The following is a 19,033-nucleotide window of genomic DNA, read 5'->3' on the forward strand; positions in this document are numbered from 1 at the left end:
TTTATATGACGTCCACTTGAAGGTATGTGATGATTAATGGTATATTTCCAGGTGTTCCTCTGTTGTGTCCCTCTATCCCACGGTCGGTGTGTTTCCCCACTTTCCACTTTGTTCTCTGTTCTGTTCTGTGTTCTAGCTCTTTCACAAGCCTCGACTTTGTGGATAAAAAAATACAAAAGAAAATGAAAAACAATAAAGAGATAAGCTTTCTTATTGTTATAACTCTAACACCAGGAAGGTGTGTAAAAAGATCCACATTGATAGATAGTGAAACATTCCAAGACTGAAATGAAAAACATTACACATTCCTTCCTATCCATGAGAGGAGATGAATAGATAGGCAAGGTTTCTTATGATGTCGAAAAATAATAAATTATGTTTAATTCGCAGTTTCAGATGTTCCTTCAACCTGAGTGGCTATAACATAATTTGTGGGATTAAAAAAAAAAGAAAGAAACAAAGCAGAAGATCCTGAAACGATTGAGAAAAAGTCACGGTTGATAAGTGTTCCAACTCGAGCAGAAACTGTGCCGCTCTTAGCTCAGAAAGCGAATGTGTGTTTTGGACGCTTTCCATTCCGGGAGATTACGCTGGGGGTTGTGGCACAGTTCAAGGACTACACCAACACATTTTGCACCAGAATGTTATATACAGTATCTGTGTATATATATATATATATATGTACATATATGTACATATATATCTATATATATATATATATGTACATATATATCTATATATATATATATGTACATATATATCTATATATATATATATATGTACATATATATCTATATATATATATATATGTACATATATATCTATATATATATATGTACATATATATCTATATATATATATATGTACATATATATCTATATATATATATGTACATATATATCTATATATATATGTACATATATATCTATATATATATATATACATATATATCTATATATATATATATACATATATATCTATATATATATATACATATATATCTATATATATATATATACAGAAATATCTATATATATATATATATATATATATATATATATATATATATATATATATATATATATATATATATGTACATATATATCTATATATATGTACATATATATCTATATATATGTACATATATATCTATATATATGTACATATATATCTATATATATGTACATATATATCTATATATATGTACATATATATATATATATATATATATATATATATATATATATATATATATATATATATATATATATATATATATATATATATATATATATATATATATATATATATATATATGTACATATATATCTATATATATACATATATATCTATATATATGTACATATATATCTATATATACATATATATCTATATATATGTACATATATATCTATATATCTATATATATATATATATATATATATATATATATATATATATATATATATACATATACATATACATATATATATGTACATATATATATATATATGTACATATGTACATATATATATATATGTACATATGTACATATATATCTATATATATATATATATATATATATATATATGTACATATGTACATATATATCTATATATATCTTCTTCTTCTTCTTTCGGCTGCTCCGTTAGGGAAATCGCCACAGCGGATCATCCGTATGATCCGCATAGTGATTTGGCACATGTTTTACGCCGGATGCCCTTCCTGACGCAACCCTGGTCGCCTCTTACGACACAGGGATAGTATATCTATATATATATATATATATATATATATATATATATATATATATATATATATATATATATATATGTACATATATATATATATGTACATATATATCTATGTACATATATATCTATGTACATATATATATATATATATATATATATATATATATATATATATATATATATATATATATATATATATACATATCTATGTACATATATATATATATATATATATATATATATATATCTATGTACATATATATATATATATATATATATATATATATATATATATATATATATATATATATATATGTACAACATGGGAGTTGAAGCCATACCTGGACATTGTCAAACAGGAAAGTTATTTGGACTCAAATCTTCAGCAAAAGTGTGACCTCTATGAATGTTATGCTTTTAGCTACGCCACAGTGATAGATCTGATTGCGCTGAGTCATGGGGATGTCATAAATACGTCAAAGGAGGCGAATAGATTATCCATGCTTTTTTAGATTTTCACACACGTGTTTAGATTTTGAGATCTTTCATGCTAAATCTTACAGGCTTTTGTTTTTACTTTTATCGCGGCTAGAGGCACATAATGATAATCCGAATGACTTCACTCTGACGAATGGAACACGATTTGTTTGCATGAGCTCCTCCATACTCGAGGACTCTCAATTACTGGAGAGCGAACGGTTCTTCCCTACGTATGTTAAGACGTGAAGCAACAAGGATTCTTTTGCATTTTCCTAACCGAATATCGGAATAGGAAAGAACAACCAAACAGGTCGTGTTTCTTCAAACTTCCCAGACATACAATCTTTCAATCAGGCTAAACTTTAAAGAGCAATTCAGAGAAACAAATCGCACACATTCAGCGGAACAACGGCCCAAGAGCATGAATAACAGCTTCGAGTCAAACTCGAATTAATTAATTAAAAGACTATTGCTGGCACTCTGGCCGAACGGGTGATAAAACAAACGGGTTATTGGTTAAAAATGCCGAAAATTTGGTGGATGTTACAATTTCAATTGTTTCATTAACTATTGGACATAATTGGGATTCTGGAGGATGTTACAAGCTGAGGTTACGGCTTGCACAAGGCAGACTAGTCTTGATGCAGGGCAGATGCCAGAAGGAATAAAAATGGGGGTGCTCTTTCTGACACAGTCGACAATTTTGCAGGAATTCTGAACACCTTTTTTTAACCGTGAAAAAGCTTTTAGTTTGGCAAAATAAACCTCTCATCTAGCGCCAGCAAGTTTCAAAAACAGTCCTTCAAATTCCGAGCTGTATCGTTGCAGGCCGTTTGGAATGCTCACGCTGAGCTTGTGCCTTTTGCAGAGTTCTTCATCTTATCTTAAGCAAACAAACAGCACGTTGAAAGTGCGTTACAGTATTTGTATGATTGGGAATCAGAGATGGTTACGATTTCCCAAAAACCTGTGCCAAGTTTGCGTGCATGTTAAAAGAACCCTGTCTCTCTGAGCTTGTCTGCAATTTGGCTGATGGTCACCCTTCCGCACTCATATTGTTGACCAATAGCAGACTGGATTCTCAATTGGTCCTTGTGGTACCGCTCTCATCAAAACACATTTTCCCCATAAAATATCCCTACATCAACAACCATACCGATACCTCTTATCAATAGGTAGCATTGATGGAATGTCCTGTTTCTCAGTCAGCTTCTGAGTAGTAGATCAGTTAGAGACATCATGAACCGGGTCGAGTTGAACAAGAATACACCTTTAGTATGGAAGCTAAAATAATCTTAGTGTTGAGTAAGGTGACACATTGATGTGAAAACATACATTTCCTGTGCATCATTTAGCCCATGTTCTTTCGCTTGTGCATCCCTTTCCAATGGCATAGTCGTGCATCAATGCGTGCAGGCTTTGTCCAGAAGCAGTTTCTTGCTTATAAGTTATAGGCCTCGGTGGAACATGCAGCATGTTTCTTCTTCTTTTTTTGCTTTGTTGAGCCACATCTGGTTTTCACTTTGTGTTTCTAATACCAGTCAGTATCTGTAGGAGTGCTGTATTCCTTCAATGGTAAGCCTTCATATGAAATAATTCAATAGTTCTGAATTTAACTTCAGCATGATCCACTGGAATGAGATACGACAAAACAGAAGCGTACCATGAGACAGACGAGAGAACTTGTTGATACGACTCAATGTTGCGTATGCTCAAGAAATGTTGACTAACCAGCTTCGGCCAACTTGATGTCACAAAACGGCCTTTAGTTCTTGTTTGGTTGAACAAAATGATGTCATGTTAAATATTGCTGAACGTTACACGACGGCAAATGGGCATCTCGCAATTACGTTTCAACGTAGGAATCGGCATAATATAGCTGCAGGTTTGTAAACCCCATTTCATTTTTATTTTTTTCGTCGTGCTATTGTGACAGTTTTGTTGTTGTTCAAGTGACTGCTTGTAATAGAGTGATAGCCTCTATAATCTTACAAAAGAGCTCGTGGAGATGCTGCACAATTCTTATCCATTATTTGGCTTCCATTCTTCCAAGATGCCTCGTACTGCAACACGAATTGTACAAGCACCAGTCTTCATGGTTTTTATCATCTACACAATAAAGTATCTGGATTTGTCTGTCTGTCCATCTTTCTGTCACATACTTTTCCATGGGACATCATTACAGCATTACGTCTAGCGGTAGGCTCGGCCTCTACAGACATTCATGTCTCGCACTCAAACTGTCCCGTCACTTTGCTGATGGCATTGGAACACCACAACTCATATATCTGACTCTAGCTGATGCCCATAGGCAACAAGCTGAATCCCAGAAGCTAGGCATCTGGATGATAGATTTCTTAAGATGGCATTATGTCTGGGAAGTTATTACAGTGCTACGTCCATCCAGCACAAGACTCTGCCTTTAGGGTGGTGTATAGTTCATGATTCAATGAAAATACGGCACTTTCAAAATGAAATCATCCGCCCCAAAATATTTGGTACGAAAGCGAAGATACCTCAGCAAAGTGAAGAGATCAGGACGAAATAAAATGTATTGGTGTGTCTGGGATAATGATTGTTACTTAGAATGGCTCACCAAGCTTCTGAAAGAGACTTGGAAAAGTACATGAGAGAAAGGACTGTCTCTGCACAAAGAAACTTGGAGAACTTTCTCAGCTCACCGAGCGGGAAACTGCTCTGACTGCAAACCACGGCCATGTGGATCGGCGGAATGGGAGTGGAGGGATGCGTGTTACACAACCCCTCAACGGATCTCTACCAGTGAATGGACTGTGTATCTGGATTAGGTTCTTCTGAACAATAATGAGAAGGACATATTTGGGGCTTGTGAATGTACAGGGTAAGTTTAATAATAATAATAATAATAATAATAAGAATAATACTATTCCTTTTGCACCATAACGGCACAGAGGGCTGCTGAGACAGTTTCATTGGCAACGAGTACAATCCTGGATAGGTCACCACTCTGACAAATATTACCCTGAATGGTTATTACCCCCAGTACACTAGTACTCATTTTGCTGACCCTCGAAGGATGACAGGCTGAGTCAACCCCACCTGGTGTTAATTCAACGGTTAAAAACAGGAACTCAAACATCAGGACCATGAGATCCCAAGCAAGCCACCTTTACCACTAAGCCAACACGAGGCGACAACAGAGTAAGCATATTTACGATTCATCATGTTGGGATGGGGGTGCAGGTGGAGGTGTGGGAGATGTTATAAATATATATTGTTTGTTCATGGTTCTGGGGTCACACGAGAAATTATTCTTGATTTTTGTGTATCTTGGTGAAAGGTGAACTGTCCGTATATCCATGTGTGTTATATCCACTACCGATGCTAGAATGTATGAACAGTAAATGGTATTAATCCATCACCTTTCAATGAAGGATATTTCACATACTGTATTCCTATATTTCCACGAGTCTGATTTGCATTCAGGAACAGAACAATTATGGTTAACCATTTTGAAATTTCCAGTCTTTCGGGTAAATGCTGAAAAATATATTGAAAAGAATATTTGAATTGCACATTCACATCAACAATGGCAGGTTAAAAGTACCCGTCGAGCCTAACCGAGTAAGTGTAAACACACACACACACACACACACACACACACACACACGTCAGGTGAGGTATGGGAGAATGCGCCGGGGCAGCTCGGCGCTGCGTCCACTTTCCACCTGTATTCAAGGGGCCTCCGACTGGCCATCCCCCAGGCAAATGCTTGGCCCATCCCCATGTTCTTGAGAGCCCAATCAACCTGCTGCAACGAGACACGTGGTCAGCCCATTGGCCTCCTCCACTCACGAGGCTCCCTCGCTGAGAAAATCTGGTGAGCAGGATCAGCATCAAGGAAATGAGCCACATGTCCATACAGCCACAGCTGATGCTCACGGACTATGCAGGTAACAAATCGCATTGGAGTCTCTCTCAGCAACTGCTCATTGGGCCCAAAGTCCGACCAGTGAGAGCCAAGGATTCTCCAAAGAGACCTGGTATCAAAGATATTAAGTCTGTCGAAGAGCCCTGTTCTGAGTGCAAGTCTCAACCATAGAGCAAGACTGGAAGCACCAAGGACCTGAAGACTCAGACTTTCGTCCTCCTGCATAGGAACCGACAGTGCAACAACCCATGATCCAGTGAATCCAGGACTCCCCAGGCCCGACACAGACGTCGATTGACCTCTGGCTCACAGCTAGCAGAGACATGAATACCTTTGCCAAGGTAAGTGAATCTCTCTGTAACCTGAAAATCCTCACCACAAACAGGTACAGACAGGATAGCAGCATCAAAGATGTCATTGAAAGCCTGAATCTTAGTTTTGATCCAGGAAACCCAGAATCCCAGCGGCTCCGACTCCTCATTCAGAACCTCAAGGGTCCCCAAATGGATATCCAGAGTCTCCGGAAATATGACTGCATCATCTGTGAAATCAAAGTGAGAGATCTTGACATTCCCAAACGATGCACCACAACTTGATCTCCATGACATCCTCCCCAGAATCCAGTCCATACAAGTGCTGAAAAGTGTGGGGGCCAGTACACATCCCTGACAAGCTCCAGTAACAAATGGAAATAAGTCGGAGATGGTATCACCACATCTCACAGCACTCTCAGTACCAGAGTATAGTTCAGACATCAGATTGTTCAGTTTTGGTGGCACCCCACGAAGACAAAGAATCCTCCAGAGGGCATCCCGATTCACTGAATCAAACGCTTTACAGAGATCAACATAGGCTGTAAGCAACCCCTGCCGAAACTCTCGTCTGCGTTCGGTGAGGACCCGAAGAGCAAGGATATGGTCAATCATTGACCTCTTTGGTGTAAATCCTGACTGCTCTGGGTGCTGGTGCTCAAGCAGATGGTGATGAACCCTATCAAGAATTATCCGAGCAAAGACCTTGCCCGGCACTGAGAGCAGCATCACCCCTCGGTAGTTGTTCTGTCCTGGCGATCACCCTTCCCTTTCCTGAGAGGGCCAACAAGGCCCCTCTTCCAGTCAGTTGGGATGATGCCTGTCTTCCAGGCAGAGCATAGAACTGCATGCAATAACACGAGTACAGCATTTCCACCAGCCTTGAGAAGTTCAGCATGGATGCCACAGATCCCAGGAGCTTTACCCCATTTCAACCGGTTCACTTCAGTGTGTTTCCCCAAGCGAAGGTGGATAACAGTTGATTGGAAGGGTCAACTGGGAGGGATCACAGATGATCACAGCAATTCGGAAAATAACACCCCTGACATCCAACTCAACAGCTGGTAGATAAGCTTGGAACAGTCGCTCAAAGTAACCGGCCCAGCAGGCCTTCATTTCGTCTCCTCTGTCAAGAGCCCACCACCCTCCGCTCTAACTGCAGTACACCGAGGGACGGGCTTGGAGGAACGCAATGCACGAATTCCCCTGAAAGCAGGATGAGAATCACTTAACTACAGGTGATGCTCTACCCCCTCACAGATTCCTCGCACACAGGCCTCCTTGTCCACCCTTTTTTTTTTTACGTACAATTTTATGTACAATGCAAGTACAGTTTTATGCCTCAACTCCGCAAACAGCTCAGCTCTGCCATTCAGCCTGGCCCTGTGACTCTGGTCAATGGTATACAGTGTTCCTTGAGAGACAAAATTCTTCTTCGCCCTATGGTGAGTTCCAAGACATCCACCAACAACATCAAGGATGGTGGTCTTGAAGGCACTCCAAAACTCTTCCGGATTCCCCAAAGCACCCAGACCCCCCAAATCCCCACTCAGCCTGTTTGCAAACTACTCAGCTTCCCTCTCATCCTTGAGCTTGCCAACATCCAGCCTCAGATGGCATCATTCGTGCAGATTTAAGCTGCAACTTCAGAGTTGCTACAACAAGCCTGTTGTGGGTATTGAGTAACTGAGCACTCAGGTAGACCCTGCAGTTCTGGATTATCCTCCAGTGACCATCAATGAGCACATGGTCAATCTCCTTTGCCACACCAAAAGCATTGGCATACCAAGGCCAGCGATAAGCCTGTCGGCAATGAAACCATGAAACAGCCACCCTAAGTCCATGACTTCTTGCAAAGACAAGGAACTTAGTGTTATTCTGGTTCACAGTTCCAGACCCATTGGGGCTAACACTTGTCTCATAACCATGCCTGTCAATTCCAGTTGATGTATTAAAATCCCCCAAGACCAGAAGAGTCTCTCGCCTGGGGCACTGATCAACTACAGTCTTGAGCATTGCATAGAATGCATCCTTCACGGTGAGATCACTCGCCTCAGTCGGAGCATATGCAGAGACCACGGAAACGACACCCAAGGAGTGAGGAATCCTCAGTCTCATAATACACTCGTTGACCCGTGTTACCTCAATTATCATTGGAGTCTGCTTATTGGACACAGCTACAGCAACTCCTTTGGCATGATAACCATCAGAGCGACCAGTCCAATAGTAGGTGGAAGCACCCACCATGATCGCGCCACTATCTGGTCTCCAAACCTCAGAGAGTGCTGCAATACCAATGTTCAAACACTTGTGCTCAGATGATAACAGAGACAGGTGATCATTCTCTCTTTGGGATAGGACATTCCAAGCACCCACCCGAAGGGACCACCTCAGGTTAACCCAAGGAGACCGCCATCTGGTGCACGACACCTCAGTATCATCCTGACACACGACCGCAATCTGACCCGAGAAGTTTACCCCGTGGTTTTCCTCCTATCACCAAAGAGCGGGAGTCTCGAAGGCTTTGCCCCAATCCTGTCATCCCGTAAGGTGCCCTGCGGAGCGCATGCACAAAATGTCATATTTAGCATTCATGTGTCATTTCAAAAATTCCGAATTGCATTTTGCAACTTGAAAAAAAAATCCCTGGGAACAATGAGGAACAAAAAAACCCTTGGTTTTAATATGCGTTCATAACATGTGCACACGAATAGCAAGTTCAGAGCAGTGGATAGACTTCAGACAAAAAATGTCTGATCCCTGGGAACATAAAACGAATTAACAGCAATGTGTTTTGGCCAATAGGTCTGTGTATTACTATAATTAATTAATGCTGGCTTGTTCGCAGTAAACAAGATGTTTGATAAGTTGCAAATAATTACTACTAGCATAACCCGCGCTCTGCGCGACATGTTGGGGTGGGTGTGTTTGAGAAAGGAACTGATGCAGAGTATCAGTAGTAATTTTACTTTAATGCAGTAAGTGGAATACGATTTCACTGTTTCAGAACCATTTTATTTACTTTTTTTGTACCATGCACCTCATATGGTCTTTGAGATAATGTAAGCCGAATATCATGTTACTTGAGCGCAGAACAAAGTCGAAGATAGCGCGACACGAAACCACAAACTCGGAAAGAATATATAAGATTAAAAAAAAATTACTGCACTGTAACATACAGTTCATGTTATGCTGTTCAACTACCGCCAGTGAAGCAATGGGTTCAATATTACTTACATCGACAAGGGCACTCGGTGGAGCACATATCTCCACCACATCATGCCTGATCCATGAGAACATATCAGGCCCAATACATGTTTGAAATATCTTGTTAGGCAGTACTATATCATTTTTGGCCCTATCTCTCAATGGTGAAGGATCACTTTAAAAATTAAATAATACTCATATCCAGATCCGGATTTTGATCTTCACCAAAATCTAATGAATTTGGCGTGATCACACACCCAACCTGTCCACTAAGTTTCATCCGAATTCATCAACAACTCTTTGAGATATCCTGCACACAGACAGAGAAACAAACAGACAAACAAACAAACAGACAGAGTGGTGTGAAAACATAACCTCCTTCACCTTCTATGGCGAAGGTAATTAAAATTTCTGAATGCGATACATCTGATGAATTGCTCCCTGTCAGTTTCATATATTGCTCGATAGGTTTGGCTCAACGAACAATTATTGTAATGAATCATTGCTGCACTTTTCTGTCTTCATCCCTTTCCTTTCCGATGGTGAAGGAGGCTGTGTTTGCACCTCTTCTGTCTGTATGTTTGTTTGTTTGTTTGTTTGTGTAGAGCACATCTCAAAAAGTTGGGGATGGATCCAGATGAAATTTTGTAGACAGTTTGGGTGTGTGACAAAGATGAACTGATTAGTTTTTGGTGAAGAGCCGGATCTGGATCCGACTACTGGAATTTTTAAAGCGATTCTTCAACAATGAGAGATGGAGCTCAGAAACGATACATAGCATGATATTTCAAAAATGTATTGGGCCCATTATGTTCTCGTGGATCAGGCATTACGGGGCGGAGGTATGCACTCCACCGAGTGCCCTTCTAGTTTTGTATTTCGATTTATGGTGTAATCTTACATTTATGCTTGCATGTATGAAACATTTCCATAACACATTTGATTTTCACATCTGCAGAATCTGGGTGTGAGAGCAAATGAGGTCCTCCAAAGTTTGGCTGCATTTTTCATTTGTTTGTGTTTTTATTTACCATTTGATGTTGCAGAAGTCCCCGATTTGCTGGATGGTTGCTCTGAATAATCTATTGGTTTGTTGATGAAGGCTCTGATGCTTTTTGTGCCAAACCAATTGAATGCTTTACTATTCATTCTTCAATAAGCCTGGTGTTGGCTTAGTGGTTAGGGTGGCAGCTTGGGATCCCAGTGTCCTGAGTTCAAGCCCCGTTGGCTGCTGAATTAACACCAGGGGGTTGACTCAGCCTGTCATCCTTCCGAGGTCGGCGAAATGAGTGCCAGTGTACTGGTCCCGGTGTATGCCCCAGTTAGAATCGGTGTACCATATCCCTGTGTGTCGTAAGAGGCGACCAGGGTTGGCGTCAGGAAGGGCATCCGGCCATAAAACATTGCCTCAAGAAAAAGCCAAAACCCCTGCACAGCAGGGAAAAATGGCTGTAAAAACTATTCATTCTTCAAATGAGGTCCATCATTACCTTTCGGTCATTATAATATGTGAATCAAGACATCCATGTCCAACTGAAATATGGAGGATTTCATTCAAGTCATCAAATGGTTATTATCAATATGTTCCAAATCAGAAAAATTGTATTATTGCAGTTGTTGTCATCGTCGTCGTCGTTCATCATCATCATCATTATCAGTGATGTTGCTGGTGTTATTTTTCTTCGCAATTTCCTTTCCGAGACTCTCATCGCAGTAAGGCAACATAATTATTGTCATGGAAGATGGAATATTCGGGAATTTCATTCCGGTTTCATCCAGCGGAGGCTTTGCGACAACCATTATCAATAAAGAGTCCCAGTCATTTAAAACCATTTCCTTTCGGAGTACATTCCCATGCTTCTCGGGGAATTCTCCCACCCCGTGGCCTTTTTATGCCCAGGAATATGAGCAGATTTTTCGAGTTTGTCGCATACTTAGAATGCTCGAGGGAAAGCCGCAGCCAGGGAGCCGTAGGCAAAAGGTTAGTCTGAACCCACCCAAGAGGTTCGGCCATGGACCGAAATAGCAATATAAATACAGCAGGCAGACTCCAAACTGGATACGTAACATCATACATTTCCTGCCCGGATATAGTGAATGGCTTACAATTGCGCTATGCATGAGCATAAGGGGTTTATGAATGTTGAAATGTTTAATGCTGTAACTTGCAGATTCCCAAATACATTTAGACTTAATTGAACCACATATTTTGTATAAGGGGTCATTTGTCAAGATAGAGTTACAGGAGAAAAAAAATCGACTTGTTTGAATCTTCCTCATATGATATTGTCAATTAAAGAACACCTGTTACTTGATGTCGTACATTTAACAACGTTTTCTTCATCACAAGGCGAAACTGTACACACATTTTGTTATAATGATTCATTTTACAAATATTAATAAGATTAATTGTGTTCACCATATTTCAGTTGAATTATAAAGTAACAAATTAAAAAAAAAATCTTTTTCAGTCATGGGTTTGTGATAAGAATCTTGAAGGAAATGTGAGGGGATGTCATGAATGCTGCTTCTTAGGTTACTTCAAAACAAACAATTGCAGATAATTTTGTGAGCTTGAAGGTGTTTCAATCCCTTTTCGTGTTGATCACATCATTAAAGTGAAGTCACATGATCCTCCAAATGTTCATTGCACTTCATGAGTACCAAAGGGAAGTAAATTATTGACCTGTAAAAAGCACAATAATATCTATTGAGGAAGTGCACACTGCTAAAATGTGAATAGAAAACTAGTCTTCATCGTGAATGTGTCTTTTTGCTCAAAGGAAGGGGGAATGCCTGAAACGTCAGCCTTTCCTTGCTTCCCATGGTGGTTAGCATACCTCAATAAACGTTCTGTCAATTCCAACCTCCAATAAAATGACCGATTCTTTTGGCTGCACCATCACGGCTTTATTAAAAAAATAAAAATCTCTTTTATTAGAAACATTTCTGTGTCCACTACTCTTCGATCACATTCTCTGGTGGTTTTAACATGAGGTAATAACATGTGCACACACTAATAGTGAGTTCGGAGCGGTGGATAGACTTCAATTAGGAGATATATATATATACATACATATATACACACAGATAAATATATATATATATATATATACATATATACACACAGATAAATATATATATATATATATATATATATATATATATATATATATATATATATATATATATATACAGATAAATATATATACATATACAGATAAATATATATACATACATACATACACATACATATATATATACATACATACATACATACATATATATATATATATATATATATATATATATATATATATATATATATATATATATATATATATATATATATATATATACACACACATTTATATTTTTATATATATATATATATATATAAAAAATATATATATATATACAAAATATACATATATATATATATATATATATATATATACATATATATATATATATATATATATATATATGTCATATATAATAAAATGACCGTTTTTACAGCCATTTTTCCCTGCTGTGCAGGGGTTTGGCTTTTTCTTGAAGCAATGTTTTATGGCCGGATGCCCTTCCTGACGCCAACCCTGGTCGCCTCTTACGACACACAGGGATATGGTGCACCTATTCTAACCGGGGCATACACCGGGAGCAGTACACTGGCACTCATTTCGCCGTCCTCAGAAGGATGACAGGCTGAGTCAACCCCCTGGTGTTAATTCAGCAGCGAACGGGCTTGAACTCAGGACCCTTGGATCCCAAGCCACCACCCTAACCACTAAGCCAACACCAGGCTATATATATATATATATATATATATATATATATATATATATATATATATATATATATATATATATATATTTCTACAAACATATATATATATATATATATATATATATATATACATATCTACAAATATATATAAATATAAATATATATAAATATAAATATATATATATATATAAATATATATATTAATACAAATATATATATATGTATATATATATATATATATATATATATATATATATATATATATATATATATATATATATATAAATCCAAATGTATATATATATATATATATATATATATATATATATATATATATATATATATATATATATATATATATATATATACATATATATATATATGCATAAGGTTAAATTGCACTCTTTTTGGAAAATAAAGTCAAAATTATTTTCGGACGAGTTCGAACACAGAACAGAATAGAACAAAACAGAAGGAGAAGTTGAGAAACACATTAACAGCAGGGTCGAGTTATATTTGGAGGAAGAATGGGTGAGGGGAAGAATGAGATCAAATAGAGGGGAGGATGACACAGGAGGGTAAACAAGCTAGATACAAACTCAAACACAGCAAGAAGGGGCCTAAAAGAAGAGGAAGAGAAAAACAGAAATGAAACAGTCAGGTCAGGTAGGTCAGGTATGGGAGCATGTGCCAGAACAGCGCGTCGCTGCGTCCACTTTCCGCCGGTACTCCAGGGACGTCCGTCTGGCCATCCCCCAGGCAGATGCCAGGCCCATCCCCATCTCCTTGAGATGATGGTCAACCTGCTGCAACCATGAGGCACGTGGTCGGCCCACTGGCCTCCTCCACTCATGAGACTCCCTCGCTGAGAGAATCTGGTGAGCAGGATCAGCGTCAGGAAAACGAGCCACATGTCCATACAGCCGCAATTGACACTCACGGACTATGCAGGTAACAAATCTCATCCGAGTCTCTCTCAGCAACCGCTCGTTGGACACAAAATCCGACCAGCGATAGCCAAGGATTCTCCGAAGAGACCTGGTACCAAAGGAATTAAGTCTCCATCTCAGATCCTTGGTCAGAGTCCAAGTCTCGCACCCATAGAGCAAGACTGGAAGTACCAAGGACCTGAAGACTCGGACTTTCGTCCTCCCGCACAGGTACCGGCAGCGCCACACCCCATGATCCAGTGAATCCATGACTCCCCAGGCCCGACCCAGACGTCTATTGACCTCTGACTCGCAGCCAGCAGAGACATGAATATCACTGCCAAGGTAAGTGAATCTCTCCACGACCTCAACATCCTCACCACAAACAGACACAGACAGGACAGCAGCATCCAAGATGTCACCGAAAGCCTGGATCTTAGTTTTGACCCAAGAAACCCGTAATCCCAATGGCTCCGACTCCTCATTCAGCACCTCGAGTGCCCCCAAGAGGATGTCGAAAGTCTCCGCAAAGATGACTGCATCATCTGCAAAATCAAGGTCCGAGATCTTGACATTCCCAAACGATGCACCGCAACTTGATCTCTCCGACATCCTCCCTAAAATCCAGTCGATACAAGTGCTGAAAAGTGTGGGGGCAAGTACACATCCCTGATGAACTCCAGTAACAACCGGAAATAAGTCAGAGATGGTACCACCACACTTCACAGCACTCTCAGTACCAGAGTAGAGTTCAGACATCAGATCGATCAGTTTTGGTGGCACCCCACGTAGACCCAGAATCCTCCAGAGGGCATCCCGATTCACTGAATCGAACGCTTTACAGAGATCAACATAGGCTGTAAGCAGCCCCTGCCGAAACTCTCGTCTGCGTTCGGTGAGGACACGAAGTGCAAGGATACGGTCAATCGTTGACCTCTTTGGTGTAAAGTCTGACTGCTCTGGACGCTGGTGCTCAAGCAGATAGTGGCGAACCCTATCAAGAATTATCCGAGCAAAGACCTTGCCCGGCACTGAGAGCAGCGTCACCCCTCGGTAGTTGTTGCAGTCTTGGCGATCACCCTTCCCTTTCAAGAGAGGGACAACAAGGCCCCTCTTCCAGTCAGTTTGGATGATGCCTGTGTTCCAGGCAGAGCACAAAATTGCATGCAACGACACGAGTGCAGCATTTCCACCAGCCTTGAGAAGTTCGGCATGGATGCCACAGATCCCTGGAGCTTTGCCCCGTTTCAACTGGTTCACCGCAGCCCATGTTTCCACAAGCGAAGGTGGACCACAGTTGATTCGAGGGTCAGCAACAGGGATTGTAACACCCTTGACGTCCAACTCGACAGCTGGGGGATCAGCCTGGTACAACCGCTCAAAGTAACCGGCCCAACGGGCCTTCACTTCAGACTCCTCTGTCAAGAGCCTACCACTCTCTGCTCGAACTGCAGTGCTCCGAGGGATGGGCTTGGATGAACGTAATGCGCGAATTCCCCTGTAAGCGGGATGAGAATCACCTGTCCACAGGTGATGCTCTACCCCCTCACAGATTCCTCGCACATAGGCCTCCTTGTCCACCCTCAGTGCACGTACAGTTTTACGCCTCAGCTCCCTGAACAGCTCAGCTCTGCCATTCAGCCTGGCCCTGCGACTCTGGTCAATGGTATCCAGTGTCCCTTGAGAGACAAAATTCTTCTTTGCCCTGCGGTGAGCTCCAAGGCATCCACCGGCAACATCAAGGACGGTGGTCTTGAAGGCGCTCCACAACTCTTCAGGACCCCCCAAAGCACCCAGACCCCCCAAGTGTCCACTCAGCCTGTTCGCAAACTCCTCAGCTACTCTCTCATCCCTGAGCTTGGCAACATCCAGCCTAGGCTGGGATGGTACCATTCTCCAGGATTTAAGGTGCAGCTTTAGAGTTGCTACAACAAGCCTGTGGTCAGTATTGAGGAACTGAGCACTCCGGTAGACCCTGCAGTTCTGGATCATCCTCCAACGACCGTCAATGAGGACATGGTCAATCTCCTTTGCCACACCGCCAGCATTGGAATACCAAGTCCAGCGATGAGCTTGTGGGCGCTGAAACCATGAACCAGCCACCCTAAGTCCATGACTTCTTGCAAAGTCAAGGAACTTAGTGCTATTCTGGTTCATAGTTCCTGACCCATGGGGACCAACACACACCTCATAACCATCCCTATCAGTTCCAGTCGATGCATTGAAATCCCCCAAGACTAGAAGTGTATCTCGTCTGGGGCACTGATCAACCACAGACTCGAGTGTGGCGTAGAATGCATCCTTCACGGTGAGATCACTCGCCTCAGTCGGAGCATAAACAGAGACCAGGGAAATGACACCTAAGGAGTGACGCATCCTTAATCTCATAATACGCTCGTTGACCGGTGTTACCTCAATTATCATTGGGGTCAGCTTATTGGACACAGCTACAGCAACTCCTTGGGTATGGTAACCATCAGAGCGACCAGACCAATAGTAGGTGTAACCACCCACCATTATCTCGCCGCAATCCGGTCTCCGAACGTCAGAGAGAGCAGCAATCCCGATGTCCAAACGCTTGAGCTCAGATGATAACAGAGACATGTGATTATCCTCTCTTTGGGATAGGACATTCCAGGCACCCACCCGAAGGGACCGCCTCAGGTTAACCCAAGGAGACCGCCGTCTGGTGGACGACACCTCAGCACCACTCCGACACACTCTCCCGCAATCTGACCCAGGTATGTTACCCCGTGGTTTCCCTCCTATCATCAAAGATTGGGGGTCCCGAAGGCTTTGCCCAAATCCCGTCATCCGGTGAGCTGCCCTGCGAAGGGAAGCTGCACAGGAGGTACTCCCACGGAGTGGGTTTTCAGATTTTTTTGCGTTTTTGCGTTTTGCGGAATGAAGGGTTTTACGGTGGCCGGAGTGCAAATCCTGCCACCAACCTCCTAATAAGAAGTAACCCAACTGCAGGAGGACGTCCGCAGACACAGTTGGGCACTAGATATGGATGGCGTTGGCTCACAAGGAGCTCCTCCGCCCTTTGACAGGTTTTGTTTTTAATCCTGCTGGGTGTCCATATCCAAACACCCTCCTCACCAGAAAACCTGGTGGGGGAGACGGTTTAGTCGCCGACAACCCGACCATGGAACAGGTTAGTACAGGTTTACATGGTACCTGTCGCAGGTCACAGATCGAACCTGACCTGACTGGTTAAATGAAACAGTGATGGAACAAAAAAAAAAACTAAAGAGTAGGTGAAGGAGAGGGGACAAAAAAATAATAACCTCAAAAGGAAGAGATGGACTTGGGGAAGATTGATGAGAGTAAAGCTCAGGAGTATCTCAGGTTGTTTGCAGTACAAACTGGAGTCGGTAATCACACCGACTCCAACCTGCCAATTCACGGGGAAAAATTTTTTTTTGCTGATATTGGCCAAGCGTGTGTGTGTGTGTGTGTGTGTGTGTGTGTGTGTGTGTGTGTGTGTGTGTGTGTGTGTGTGTGTGTGTGTGTGTGTGTGTGTGTGTGGTTCATAAAGCATAACATTCTCTCTGCGAACTCACCTACCCCCACCTCGCTCTCTTTTTGTCCCATCCTTGCTCTATCCCCTCCCAATACAGTGCGCAAGGCTCCATGAGATAGAATGAATTGTAATTAAGGCTCCACCGCAAGTCTGCCTTCACTTCATCTCACCTCTCACTGCCTTCCGTTCCCCCACCCTTCCTCACTCTCCCTCCCTTCTCACCCCCACCGCTCCTCACTCTCCCTCCATCCTCGCTCTCCCAGCCATACCCTCTCTCTCTCTCCCTCCACCTCCACCTGCTCACTCTTCATCCTCTCTCTCCCCGCTCACCCCCATCCCTCCAACCCACTCAGTATTCCAATCAGAGAAGCAACAGTTGGTATTTGCTCGTGCATATATATTTTTTTGTTGTTGTTGTTAGTTTGTTTGTTTTTGACACCTCCCACCTCCCACACTCCTCGAGCCAAAGAAGCTGCATAAAGCAACCCAAGAAGGCCGACACAAGGTAAGTGCTTTGCTGTTTCGAACCCTTCCCAGAGTTCCTCAACAACTACAAAGATGCCCACACATAGTACGCACATGAGAATCTCATGCTACACCACCCCTCAGCTGCCGGACTGGTTTCATCACTCATTGGTGAATCATCAGTGACATGGCAGACAGCAATGCATACCAATGAGGCTCCCAAGCATGCACCACATGCAAACGTCAAAAGTAGTCATATTATATAAAAAAGAAAGACCCACCCACATCTCTCACGTGTGAATGGAGGGAATAGCCAATCAGCTCTTAACTAATCAACTAAACCCAGGTGGCTATGATTACACAAATAATTGACACCTCCCACACTCCTCCAGCCAAAGAAGCTGCATAAAGTAACCCAAGAAGGCCTACACAAGGTAAACACTTTGCTGTTTCAAACTCTTCCCAGAGTTCTCCACAGCTATAAAGACGTTCACACATAGTACACCGGTCCGGCAGCTTAAGGGGTGTGTAGCATTGGAATTCTCATATGTGTACGATGTGTGAACATCTTTATAGCTGTGGAGGAACTCTCGGAAGGGTTTGAAACAGCAAAATGCTTCCCCAACATAGGCCTTCGAGGGTTGTTTTTTTTTTTGCAGCTC

At 41.4% G+C, this 19,033-nt stretch overlaps 1 long non-coding RNA gene across 2 annotated transcripts in view; it reads right to left on the minus strand.

Annotated features, from left to right (window-relative positions):
* The window catches only part of LOC147022599 (uncharacterized), a 160,851-nt gene that overhangs the window by 80,852 nt on the left and 60,966 nt on the right, over nt 1-19,033 (minus strand). The gene's annotated exons all lie outside the window — the stretch shown is intronic.

Source organism: Eptatretus burgeri, chromosome 7, assembly GCF_056783735.1.
Source record: "Eptatretus burgeri isolate ZD-2024b chromosome 7, Ebu_testis_v1, whole genome shotgun sequence".
Taxonomy (NCBI): Eukaryota; Metazoa; Chordata; class Myxini; order Myxiniformes; family Myxinidae; genus Eptatretus; species Eptatretus burgeri.